This window comes from Apis mellifera, linkage group LG12 (assembly GCF_003254395.2).
Source record: "Apis mellifera strain DH4 linkage group LG12, Amel_HAv3.1, whole genome shotgun sequence".
Taxonomy (NCBI): Eukaryota; Metazoa; Arthropoda; class Insecta; order Hymenoptera; family Apidae; genus Apis; species Apis mellifera.
In genome coordinates, this window is record NC_037649.1 from 9,215,346 (window position 1) to 9,227,043 (window position 11,698).

The window sequence follows — 11,698 nt, forward strand, 5'->3', positions numbered from 1 at the left end:
TCCCTTGTTGGGCTTCTTACTTGGTTACTTGGTGAGTCCAAAAAGGAAAGAAAAGAGAGAGGAGACGAGTGGTTGTTAACCGGAACGAGGAGGAGGAGGAGGAGGTGTGCTATGGATGAATGATCGATGGGTATCGGGGGAATGTAAATTCATCGGTATATTTTATTTTTATTTCGATGGTTTTCATTATTTTTGCTGCGGAGGATGGGATGCGGTGGGTGGGTAACAAGAGGTTTCATTCGCGATTCACCTTGGGAGAAACGGGTTACCCTCTTTTCGAAGAACGATCATCCTCTCGATATTTTATTTTTTTTTATTCTATCGTTTCTTTTTTTTTTTTCGTTCAAATATAAAATTATACCGATCATCACCAGTTTAAATCGTCGCGAAGGATACAATTTATCGTATATTTATTATATATATATGGTTTGGATAGAATAAGGAGAAAAAGTTGATGGTATCCGGAACGATTGGAAATTCTTTTCGAAATTCTTTTCGGGATCACCACGTAAGATTCGTGATTCGATCCGTGACGCGTGGCCTTTCCAGCCATTCGCAAGGACTGTGCAGGTATTTCGCAGGTGGGACGAGGCGCGACGATGAATCATCTCGTTAAGGATTCTCGAGAAAGATTCATTTCTCGTGTCCGATTCATCGTTTCATTTCGTAGGTAAACGCAATTGGGGAAGGCCGCGGAGGATTCACGACCAATAAACGGGGAACAGGATTCCTTCTATTCCACGACTTTATATAGTCGCTCTGCGCCTTTTATTTTCTCGCGCAGCTGCAATTTCTGCATCGCGATCGTCTCGAGGCTAATCCGAGGTTAAACCGGGACAAAAACTAATCCAAATGGATTTGTCACAGAACAAACGATCGATTAGATCGATCGAGACGTGGCTATCGAAGTAACACAAGTGCCACTCTCCCGAGAGAGATCTCCTGTTCAATTTCTATAAAAGGATTCCACGTGAGTAACTTTGTAACAATTCGATCGTTTCAACGAACAGATATCGTTTCCGTTCCGCGTTCGGATAATAAAAAAAAAAGAACGTGGAGGCAAAAGTGGCGCCAAATACCGTGTTAGACTTTTTTCGAGGCCTTGAAATTAACGGTGATTTCTTGGAGATCGAGATTAAATCGCCTTTAAACGTTCGGATTGGAAGCAGGAAGTCGTTTAAGTCGACTGTTCATTCCAATATTCAATAATACCCTTTTAACTTCTCTTTTTCAAAATTTTGTGGAATGCGTGGAATATCGTGGAAATATTAACTCGAGAATTATGATGTTTGCGTTGAAACGTAAATGCATTTGCAAATGCACGATGTATCGAAATCTATTGCGATTCATGAATGAAAACGCGGTTCTACAGTGAATACGAATTTCCATCGTTTCGAGACAGAGAAAAATAAATCTCCCGTTCTTTGCACATTCTAATAATAGAATGATAGAAAATATCCCCGTGAAAATTTTGTTTATTAAATGTTAAGCTTCTTAAAATTTTTTAACTCAATCAAATACTTTTACTGATATTATTATCGTATTCGAAATTAAGATAAGTCTTTCATTCTTTCGAGCAACGAAATTGCTGTTAAAAAAATATTTTAGAAAAGAAAAATCTCCATTAAAAATGTTAATATTTTTAAAATTTTAGAAAAAACGATTGCATTGCATAGGATCCATCGATATATCAACATCGGTATTATTACCCGGTGAGGAAAGCTCGACGCTGGTATTTCTTACGTACGAACTTCAATTAGCGAGTCAAGAGTCGCGAATATTACGCGCCGGTTGCAAGTCGGTTTGATGTAACGAACGGAATAACGTTCGTTGGAGAAGAGGGGAGCGGGGTACGCGGCTTGCATAACTCGAATTTCAGGCGTAAACCTTGACTTTAAAACTGGCCGATGCCTGTTGCACTTTCTTCGCGATCGGACACGCTTTCCTCCACGCGTTATCGATTATACGATGTTTCCATTTCACACGATATTTCGATTTTACGATCCTCTCGAAGTTACGTACGTCGTCTCTTTGTACGAAAAAAAAAAAAAAAATTTGATGTTAAACGAGAAAGAAATGAAAAAAAAGAAAAAATATGTCTTTTTAAATAAGATTCAAAGTAAATGTTACATCGATATTTAAACAAAAAAGGATTTGTTGCTCGAATGTGAGGAGAAACAATATCCATTCATCATAGTTTCATATTGTGAGAAGAGGATATATTGGAAGAAGAAGGCAATAAAGGAGGTTCTAAACATTCTTTCTTGGGACTTGCAATTTTCTCTGTCTCGAAACGTATCCACCTCCAATTCTTCCTTTCCTTCCATTTGTATTTTCAATTTCGAAAAATTACGTTCATCGTCATCCCTTTGCCGTTTCGCAAAATTTAAATGCCGTAAATTTGCGTTAAAGTTCGATCAAACTTGGAAAAGAAGAGGCAAGAGGTATTTTCTAAATTTATCGTTAAAAATTTCCGCCGTAACAATTTTCAATGTATTTAAAATACACTTCTTCTTTTTCCTTTTTTTTTTTTTTGCCTCTCCCTTTTTAAACTTTTAAACTTGATCTTTCCACCAGTCGTTATTAGAATTCCTCTTCCTCTCCTTTTATTCGACGACCGTGAAATTAGATAATTGGTTATTCCGGACAGAGAATTTCTCCGAGCGTGGCATTTTTTTATTTCTTTCTTTCTTTCTTTTTTTTTTTTTTTGAAAGTTTTCGAATAAAGTCTACATCGATTTGTGCAACTTTTCGAAACTAAAGGAATTTATGAATATGATTAAAAAAGAAGTATCGAATATATCAAAACGTAACATAATTTTCCAATAAAAATTTAAAGACGGTGAAAAAAATTCACTTATCGATCACACGCAAACATCTACGCTAAATATCTACTTGAAATGCTAATCGCGACGCTAACACCATTACACGGACATACTTCGCAACAAACTCACCATTAATCCGGCAACACCATATTTTCACTTTCGTACTTTTCCCTCTTCCTATTCCTCCCGACTCAACTTTCATTTTTTTTTCCTTTTTTTTTTTTTTTTTTAAATAAAATTAAATTAAAAATAAATTTTCGTCTCTTAAAAAAGAAATAACTTGTATCGATATACTATTATATAATTAACTCCTCGCCGATTCACCAATTTATTTTCCTCTTATTTCACGAAAAATTCTCTCTTCCATACAAATAAATAATACACGCACATACACGCAACTTACCACTTACTTTTCTCACTAGAAATCCAGAAATCATACACGGATTTAGATAGAAGATAGACACGATATTAGATAGAATTTTCCCTATTATCCCGTCACACCTACGTCACGCCTTGCATTTGCATCCCCCCATTGTTTATTTTCGAAACGTACAACCTATACAAATGTACAAACTACCCGACACTTAGCATAATAACGTTACCACGGCACCAAAACCAGGTAGCCAAATTCACATGTTGTCCCACATTTCGATATTCGCATTATCATTCGACCTTACTCGAGCTCGATCCTCCGACAAAGATAGTCTAATATTCCACTACTTTTCTCTCCCTCTATCCACGATTCGATGATCGCCGATTCTTTTCTTTTTTTTCGTCGATCGATTTTTCTTTCTTTCTTTTCGTCGATCGATTTTTCTTTCTTTCTTTTCGTCGATCGATTTTTCTTTCTTTCTTTCTTTTTTTAATCTATACGGTATACAGATTTCGTTCATCCCCGAAAATCCTCCTCTGACCGTTCTAATTTCCCTCTAGTGATTTCTACCCGGCAAAATTATCGGAAATCCTGGCCCGAATACGATTATCCGTTGGCGTGTTGCTTTGCACGCTGCTCCGCTCTTGCCAGGTTTGAGTTAAGGGGGGTAATTCAAAGAAGAGAGGGGGAAGAGGGAGTAATAGGAAAATGGAAGGTTCGTGAGAGGTATATCGTATCGTGATCGTGAGATTAATATATCGTTGACTCGTTTCTCGAGTTTTTCTTTTATTTATTTTTTTCTTTCCAACCGATTGATCGGTTCACTCGTTGTTATCGAATAATAACAATAATTATCGCTTGATTATTGTTACAATAAAGGAGATTTACAAAGTATTGCGCTTTAATAATCACCCTAATCTCTCTGAACTTTGAATAATCAATTTCGTTCAATCGGATAATGTTCGGTCGGGAAATAAAGTCGGATAATTAACTGGAAATTTAATTATTCTATAAACGTAAGCGTAATAACGAAGTGACAGTTTCAATTTGCGAATAATCAGATACGATGTTTAAATTTAAACGACGACAAATCGATATCGCGATCATCGTATATAAATACGGTTGCATTTCTATATAAAACAAACTTTTTCGCACTTTTGCTTGCACCCATTGAAAAGCTAACGCATTTTTCATCGCATCCATTTTATCCTAGCGAACCATTTCATCACCGTTATCTATTTGTATACGTACATATATATTTCGTGTTTATTCCTCCGTATTTGCGTTGTATTTTTTCCTCACAACGTGTGAAATATTGAAAAAGAAAAAAGAAAAAAGAAATTGTTATCAAAATGCTAAAAAAAGAAAATTACCTATACAACTCGATGCGTTTCTTTCTTATTTTATCCATTACAACTGTTATCCGAGGTGTGTGTCTTCTTTGACGAGAATTAATGGACGAAAATCCGTGGCAAAAATAGGGATTGGAAGATGGACGGGGGAAGAACAAAACTTGGACGAGGAACGAAGGCCGATAAAACATGAGGAATCGATATTGGTTAAGCAACAAATCATCTTTTTCTTTCTGTTATGTTTAAATTGACGCGATAGAATAGAAAAATTATCTTGCATTGTGTGTGATGTATCTCGATGAAATTAGTTTATCATTTGTTTCGCGTTTCAAATTCGCTTTAATTAATTTAGAAGTAATAATCTACAAGCCAATAAGCGAAAAAAAAATATATGTAAGAAATTTGAACGTTTCGAAACGCAATAGAAAATTCACTTATCTCGCGTCATTTAATTCGTTACAATAAGATGAAAGTGATCGAAAGATTGTATAAAGATTGTGTAGAAGGGTTGCTAATTGAAATTCTTCGATGTAGCGCAGTTTAAGGTATAGTTTAATAACTAAACTTTAATTCGAAATTAAAATTAGATTTTAATGAACGATTTGGATCGATCAAATTTTAATAATAAATATAATAACAAATAAAAATAATAAATCTTCGAAATATCTTTGAAATAATTATAAATGAATGAGAAATAACGACGGCGTTTTTTTTTTACAAAATTATATTTCGTTACAAAATTTACAAATGGGGAAAGGGGGACGTGAGAACTTTCGATTCCTTTGAGATACCGTTGAGATACGTTCGAAAATATGGTTAACCTTTGCACCCCTTTGAAATTATAGATTCAAAGCATTCGAACGAGCATTAAATCTTGATCGAGTTAAATAAACTTTTCTCAAACGAGACGGTTGTTTGATTGAAAACTTTCCACGGAGTTGATCAAACTCCACGTCAAACGTAGAAGGAAAGATTTCCTCCGATCGCCGGAAGATCATCATCCTCTCGAATTCACCAAACATCGTAAATCAAATAAGAAACATCCACGTGTCTTTAGACAATAGGAGGAAAAAACATTCGAAACTCTCTGATTAGTTTCACCCTTTTCCAATCCATCAATAGTAATAAGTCGATTTTAACGTCGATTTATAAGTTTTCCCAATTTTCGTATTCGTTAAAAAATTCTGATGATCGATTCTACTAAAAGCATCCACGTGTTCTTGGATAATCAAAGAAAAAAGAAAAATTTAAAAGTTCATCATTTCCTAATCCATCAGTAATAATAAGTCGATTTATAAATTTTCCCAGTCATATTAAAAAATTTTGATAATCAATTTTGCTAAAAGCATCCACGTGTTCTTCTATAATTAGGGAAAAAAAAGATTTGAAATCCTTTGACAAAGTCCTAATCCATCAATAATACTAAGTCGATTTTAACATCGATTTATAAATATTTCCAGTTGTATTAAAAAATTTTGATAATCGATTCTACTAAAAGCATCCACGTGTTTTTCTATAATTAGGGAAAAAAGAAAAATTTGAAATCCTTTCACAAAATCCATTGTTTTCTAATCCATCAATAATAATAAGTCGATTTATAAATTTTTCCAGTCGTATTAAAAAATTTTGATAATCAATTCTGCTAAAAGCATCCACGTGTTCTTCTATAATTAGGAAAAAAAAAAAGAATTTGAAACCTTTTCACAAAATCCACTGTTTTCTAATTAAATAATATTAAATAATAATAAATCGATTTTAACATCGATTTATAAATTTTTCCAGTCGTATTAAAAAATTTTGATAATCGATTCTGTTAAAAGCATCCACGTGTTTTTGGATAATTAGGAAAAAAAGAAAAATTTAAAATCCTTTAACAAGGTCCTAATCCATCAATAAAAATAAGTCGATTTTAAAAAATTTTGATAACCGATTCTACTAAAAACATCCACGTATTCTTGGATGATTAGGGAAGAAAGAAAAATTTGAACGTCCACCTAATCCAATAGTAATAAATCAACAGTAATAAGCGTTTAACATCGATTTGTGAATTTTCCTCGGTTTTTCCCAATCGTGTTCGTGTCATGTACGTATATACACGACACGCACAGAAGAGGAGCCTCCTCGGATGTCGGAACGGATAGGCAATACTTACTAGTTTAACCGTGAACCACGCGCGATCGGTTATCGCGACACAAATCACTTTCTCTGAATGCTTAACGTGGTATGGAACTACGGTACGCGGAATCCTCTCTGGATAATTTCCAGCCGAGCGTAATTTACATGAGGTGTAACTGGTTTGACACGCAGCCGGCTGCCGCGCGTAACTTTCCCGGCCGGGTTATAAAGAAGGAAAGAAAGAAAAGAAGAAAGGGAGAGAGAGAGAGAGAGAGAGAGAGAAAGAAAACCAGTCGTCTGGTCATAACTCGCGTGTTAACATTCTATTTCCTCGATGCTGACACTGTTACCGTTCTGATATAATCAGCGTTTCGGCCTATTCGAAAAAAAGGGAAATTGAAGGGAGGGGGGAGAGTGTTCGGTTAGACGAGCGAACTCGTTACGTAAACGAGAGAAATATTTGCCGAAGAAAAATTCGCGCGTATTATAGTTATTTATTTTAACGTGCGATTAATTGGGAAAAATTTATCATAAAACGTTTTTCGTTTCGACTGAAACGTTTAAAATAAACGGATAAAGTCCTTCGATACTTTCTGTCCTCCAATATCTATTATTCACTTTTAATTGCTGGGAAAGAAAAAAAAAAGTAAATGTTGAACGAGAAGTTTATTTATCGCCAAATAAAACGTAACAGAGATCTCCTTAAAGAATTCCAAGCGTTATCTCCTTGAGAATTTGCCGATTAAACGCGACCAAAATGAGAAAATGGTTAGCTTTTTTTCCAAGAAATTTGTATCAGCTCGAGCTAACCTAACTCGCTCGCTTATTTATGGAATAGCTTTATAACTTGACTTTCAATTATCGTTTCCGCGTTCTCTAAACGTCCACGAAGCGAGAAAAATTCACGGATTATTTCGGAGATTACTTCTCCAGAGCGAGATGATGTTCCGCGGCCGGTTATCATTCTACCAAGATCCGCGGCCCGTTTACACCAGTGGCTCTCAACTCGCGACTCGATATCTCCAATTTCTAATTTTTAACTCTTATTTACTTGTCTCTACGTTACATACGTAATCTCGTCGATCAAATTTTCCTAAAATTCGAGCAAATTTTTACGAGGAAAAAATAACTGTTACTCTTCTCATGTACAATAAAATCCACGATCGATCTTATAATATTAATCTTATAGTATTAATCTTTGAAATTTTTCTCTCTCTATACGTATATATAGGATGAGAGGAGGATGGGAGGATGGGAAACTGTTTGAATTGTTAACGAAGGGAAGGAGAGGAGCGCGAAAAAAAAGTTGGAAAACACTGGTTTCGCAGGAAGGTTAAGGCCCGGGTGTTGTTCGAGTGGGCAAACCGGTTCGGTGAAATCTCGCGATTAAATCGATACGTTCCGCGAAACCTCCTAAATATTTTACGATCGACCTGTATAATTTCATTTCCTGGTCGCGATATCCGGCCATCGAGGATGCTGATCAACTTGTTGCGCAACGATATTACGACGCGTTATCGCGAGGATGAGAAAGGATATCGAGCGTGGGGTCCATCGATTGATTGATTCGATACTTTTTCTTTCTTTCTTTCTTTCTTTAACCGAGTCACAGTTTTCCAACACAGAAGAAGTGAAAAAAAATCAGAATAACGAAGTTTCTTATTACCTAATTTAAATTTAAAAAATTTAATTTAAAGGAAAATGGAAAAATTGTTAATTCATGACAAGAATAATTTCGTTCCAAATCCGGCAAATTTTATTCCTCGTTCGAAAAGAAGCGTAACGAATAGCTCGAAATTATCGTAAATCGAATCTATTTAAGGTTATATTCTGCTCAAGATTCTCTTGTGATTCGGATCAGAGATGCGAGAGGACACTGCTTGTAAGGATGTGCGAGCGAAACGATTGATCAATGTATTATCGCAATCGCTCCTCTTTCATCGCCTGGAATGGATTTAAATTCCTCGCGATCAAACGATCAAAGGTCTATCCATTGCAAATTATCCGACACGCAGACTTGGACACGTGTACACATTGTTGGTAATCGTTGCGTTTCGAGCAATCTATGCCCTGAAAATGTTTCAGTTTATTTCTAGTAGCCGGCCATCTTTAATTGTCTCTCAGATATTCGCTATTCGTGTGACAATTGTGTTTGCCAGTTCACGTCTCGTAACGTTCACGTCTCGACGCATCTCGTTGTTAAACGAGAGGAACGAATGAATAATCAAGGAATAAAAATCATCAAACGACGGGATTCTCTCGAGGAATCGATTTGTCTACAAATGATTCTCGCTTGTCATGAAGAAGTATTGAAAGTGATCGAGTGATCGAAAGTGACGACGAGAGAAGGTATTTGACAATAAATTTGAATTTCTCGAGAAGAGATCGCCAAGTAATTTTTAGAACGAGTTATCTTAATTATTTATACTTTTGTTCGCAATTATATACATGTAATAATTTGTACGGAGAAATTTCGAGTTGCATTACGCACGAAGACAGTTAAGTTATAGGTTAACCTGTTGATATATTCTGTAGTCTGAAGTGGTTATATGCATCCGTATATATATATATATTATGTATAAGACTTTGTAGTTGGGCAAATCGATAATGTCCATATTACGGAAGTTGTATTATACAAGACGTTTGACAAGCATGTTACTCTTGTTAACGAATTCTGTGTTATTGCTGTTAATAATAATATAATAATCATCACTTTTCCAACGATTAATTGAATACATATTGTGAATTATAGATATCTTTCTTAAATAATGTTTTAATAAAATAATTATTCGAGCTTGTATTTTCATTTTGAAGTGAAAATTTTGTGCGATGAATTAAAGTATATTTCCAAAATAAACAAATTTCCACGAGAATTCTCTTTTCTATTTTATATTTTTGTATCTTTTAATCGATATCGATCTTAGTTTGCGAAACTCTATATGTCTCTGTATGAAAATTCGTATTAGAATCTTCTGTTCGTATTACATAGATATCATCTAAAATATTTATCTTCGTTGAAGGGGATGAAGGGAAATATTAACTCTTTTAGAGAAGATACAAAAATATAAAGTGTATACTTCTCCAGAGAATATCGCCATCGTTAAATTTAATGCTATACATATATTTTCGTGTTAACCGTTAACCAATTAAAAAAACAAAAAGAAAAAAATGAATATTCCAGTTTTTCGACGTCACGACAGAGAATGACATGCTTAAATTGGGATTTTGTCGCGTAAACAAGTGTTACATCCTTCGAATTTTTATATAAATCAAGTGAAAAAGAGATAATAAAAAAAAATCTTTGATCTTCGTTTCGGGGAAAAAAATGTTTATTAGTTACACATTCGCTGATCTAATCCTTGTATCTTTTTATCGAGATAAAAAAAGAAAAAAAAAAAAAAAAGAACAAGAATAGGTGAACGGCCGAGAGACGAGTAATGAAATAATAATAATACCGTTATTTCTATATCTTTCGAGATTGTTTTCGAAAAAAGGAACAAGTAATATTTAAGCAAATTGTTTTTTTCAGAAATTAAGATGATACGTTGTTTATCATTCCTCTTGTAACGCTTTATCTCCGCGTTTCATCTTGTCAAGACGATGCCGTTACTTCGATCGATCGTAATCAGATATTTTAAATGAACAACGTCTGTGGATGATGTTCGCGGAGGATCGTCGGATTACCGGCAATGAATTTCTTGCACGGTCATTCGATCAATTTAATAAGTCGTTCTTGCGCCGATTTATTTCATTACTGATTGGTTAATGTGCGTATATTTACATATTCTTGTTGTATTTCTTCGTATAATTTCTATTTTTTAAATTTTATATGTTTTGTATAGATTATAATAATTTTCTCACAAATTTTTGTACTCGTATATTATCTTAATCGAATTATTTTTTCTTATATCTTTATATATTACAATAAATATTACATTACGTATATTTTTATATCTTTTTTTCTTCTCCTAGATTTCATGAATTTCAAAATATTTCATATTTTTCCTTTACGAAGTTTCACAAACAAATATTTTTGAATATTAAAATTATATTCGGCTTATATTCCTTCCTTTGATCTACGTGTTATCGTTTAAAAAAGTAAATTATGCCGATAAATTAGGTAACTATCGAAAAATTTTGATCAACGCCATCTCGCGTTTGGATCCGCGAAGCTCCGACTTGTTACTAGCATAGCAGGATGTGCAAGGAGGTATGCTAACTCAAAGACAAGGAAAGCGATATTGTGCGAGAAGGACAGAGAGCACCCCCCACCACTTCGGTAAACATTACATGGAAAATTTTAATCAACGCCATCTCGCGTTTGGATCCGCGAAGCTTCGACTTGTTACTAGCATAGCAGGATGTGCAAGGAGGTATGCTAACTCAAAGACAAGGAAAGCGATATTGTGCGAGAAGGACAGAGAGCACTCCCCACCACTTCGGTAAACATTACATGGAAAATTTATTAATAACTCAATTTTTATGCAAAATTTTAAGACTTTTAAGCTTGCATTATGAAGCTAGAGCTTCAGATAAGTTTCACGTGTCGATTTTAACGTGAAATTCTTTTGCATTAATTATTTATTAATAATTATTGCGTCACACTTTTAACGTATCGATGACGCCATAATGAAAATTCATTAATTACTCGTTTTCTACGCAAAATTTCTACACTTTTAGAATCGCATTTTAAAGCTAGAATCTCCAGCAAGTTTCTCACATCAATTTTAATGCGAAATTTTTTTCCGTTTAATTATTTATTAACAATTAATACATCGATATCGAAGCGACATCATTGATAAACGATAGATTTTTTATTAATTTTTCATGATGTGGGGGTTAATTTATTTATGTAATTATATGTATTGAAACGTTGTTTCTTCCCCTACTTTCACGTCTAAATTTTATTTAAAATTTCACTGTTATTTAAATAAATAAACTAATTGTTTATTACTCGGTTACAGAGGTGGGGATATACGATGAACACATTCTTCATAATAATCGTTAATAATTAATTAATGGCAATGAATTTC

The 11,698-nt window shown here is 34.2% G+C and overlaps 1 long non-coding RNA gene across 2 annotated transcripts in view; it reads left to right on the forward strand.

Annotated features, from left to right (window-relative positions):
* LOC113219151 overlaps window positions 1–11,698 on the forward strand; it is a 55,059-nt gene that overhangs the window by 11,824 nt on the left and 31,537 nt on the right. The window lies entirely within an intron of this gene.